Below are 2,905 nucleotides of genomic sequence, written 5' to 3'. Positions count from 1 at the left end.
ATGTTGACACAGTATCCTCACTTGTTCGAGGCTTCGAGTACATTTTGTCATTTACTTTTGTGGACAAAAGCTCTTTTAGTAGTGGATGTTGCAATGAACCCCAGGTTATTTTCTGTATTTCTGCTTATTTTATCCGTTTAGAGATTTCTTGTAGCTGTCCTAAGTCATTTACGACTTGTTGGAGCTGACAGTTTAATTTCCAGGGCAGTTCATTTGGTTTTCAGAGCCAATTCCATGTTTTGAAGTCTTCTCTAGTTAGAATTGGCAATTGAATAAAAACTTTAGTCAAATAACCTCATATGCCAATTATGATAGTTCTAACAACTCCAAAATGTCGATTTTAGGATAGGTGGATCCTTGGTCTAGGTCCTGAAGCTCCCTGACTCATTTCGAGCTATTGACCAGAAGTTAAGAAAAATGACACATAGGTGTGGGACCCACTCTTCGTAGAAATGACCTTGGAAGGGAATTTTAACTGTGCCATTGAACTCGAAATATCAAATTCGATAGGATATCATAGTTTAATTTATATATATTATCCTAGTTTGGGGTAGAATTTGTCTTAGAACAAAATTTATACAGAATTTTGGATAATATACAGAATTTTGAGTGAATTCGAGGGGCAAACAGAGACTCAAAAAATTATGTCTCCAGCTGATGCATTTAATCTAGTGTGATCGCTAAAGCGGCCTTGGCCAGTTCCGCAAATATCACTTTAGTGGCATATTGGTCGCTAAAGAGCATGTCGCTTTAGCACTAACTGACCACTTAAACGGCCTACCCCATCAGTGCGGATATCGTTTTAGCGGCACTTGAGCATTTTAGCAGCACCTAGACACCGGAAAATCCTATAAATACCTCACTTAACCCATTTTTTTTTCATTTTAACCCAATTTCAAAAGTATAGAACCCTGAAGAGTGTGAAAATTGGAGAGAACTAGTGGTGATTTCGGGGTGTTCGTAAGCTTATGTCACGCATTTTTTTCTCCAAATTCCTAGTAAGGTTCCATCAATTTCATGATTAAATCTTTTATCATTTTTCAAAATTCCTAGAATATTGGTTGATTGATTGTAGCACCATTAGAGCTTAGAATTCATCCATTCTTGAGAGTAAATATTCCTTGATAATAAAGGAATGTGTTGTTGATTTCAAAAGTGTGATACCACAAACGGGTCCCACATGAGATTTTTACGTAATTTTAGATCCAAAGCATAAAGGTGCAATATAGGTATCGTTGTTCTCATTTTGATTAGTAGATTCTACTTTTTTTAGCTGACATCTTGTAGAAGCTTTTTGAAAAGGGAAATCATTGGTTTAGTGAATTTTTTGGGTTTTTCTTCAGCATCCACATAGGCTAGGTTTACCTTCTTCATAGATTGAGCCAATTCATAGTATAATTCTGATATTATGCTAAATACGGAATGGGATTTAGGTTTTAAAAGTATTACTGGTATAACTAGTATTATTGAGACTGTTTAGCGATTAAGAAATCATAATTTAGGCGTGATTAATTTAGTCACTCATGATTTAGATATAATTGCTATCTTAAGGCTAATTGTGGCTTAATTAATATCTAAAAGTGAATTTATATATATTATCCTAGTTTGGGGTAGAATTTGTCTTAGAACAAAATTTAAAAATTAGAAGTGGGCCCTTGGGTTATTTTCTTTTCCACACCTTCTGGTTTATGGAGGCCAGTCTTGTGGTATAATTATGCTTTCTTTGATATTATATTTATTTTGGTTATTTATATTTACAGTGCTGGGCCTTATTTTCAAGTTTTCCCCATTTTATCTGGACTTAGTTTATTTATCTTACATTTTAATCGTATTTATATCATAATTTAGCAGTAGCTGTCATTTTAATACTCATACTACACTTCTGTACCTTTTTTATGCAGATCCGAATACTAGTGGTCATCGCTAACGTGATGATCATACTGAGTTGATTTCGTAGATAAGGTGAGCTATTAGAGTCAGAGTTTTTCTTTTTTCCTCTATTATCTATGTCTAGTGTTTCACTATTCGAGATAGATTTATATTTGAATATTTCAGTACTCATGTTCCTTTTGCTAGTAGCCCTTGTACTGACACTATTAGGTCGTGAGATGGTTATTGATGTTTTATCTATCTCTTAGACTATCATTATAACATTATTATTTTTATAATTCTTAAATTGATGATTTCGAGCTTTCAGACCATTTTCCATCAAATTAGTCCAATTCTTATAGCTCCAGAGTATGGTGTGGCCTATTTACTGGCGGGATACAGTAGGTGTCATCATGACTCGTAAATTGGATCGTGACATTTATATAGGTGGATTGTAATCCAATTTATTTTAGTTCAATTCATACTCAGTCCGTCCAAATCTAATCCAATCCCCTAACCCTAGCTACACTTGAAATTTTAGTTCATGTATGAGTCAAGTTCATTTAATTAATTAAAATGTGTTCATTCACGTAAAAAAACATATTTATTATATGTGACTATTTATAATTATATCCGTTAAGTATGCTACTATATACTTAGGATATCATTTGTGTACTTAAGCCGGTTAATAATTATGATAAATTTATAATATTCATTAGCAAAAAAAATAAAAAATTTACAATTTAATTAATCAAAGATTTAATATACTAAGTCAGATATAGTAAGGACTAAAGTATCAATGACTAAGGGACTAAATCTGTAATTAACTTTAAAAATACTATTAAAGAATTCTACTGTTTAATACATTTAGGCTGCATTTGTTTTTTTTTTTTTGAAGATTCAGATGTCTGAATCTTAATGCACATCTGAATGATTAACATGTTGTCTCTAAATTTGAAAACTGAATGATTAAGATAAGACTGTTTGTTTTTCAACATCTGAATATGCAAAAAAAAAAATTATTTTTATATAATAA

This window comes from Capsicum annuum, chromosome 8 (assembly GCF_002878395.1).
Source record: "Capsicum annuum cultivar UCD-10X-F1 chromosome 8, UCD10Xv1.1, whole genome shotgun sequence".
Taxonomy (NCBI): domain Eukaryota; kingdom Viridiplantae; phylum Streptophyta; class Magnoliopsida; order Solanales; family Solanaceae; genus Capsicum; species Capsicum annuum.
Note: the sequence above shows the minus strand (reverse complement) of the source record.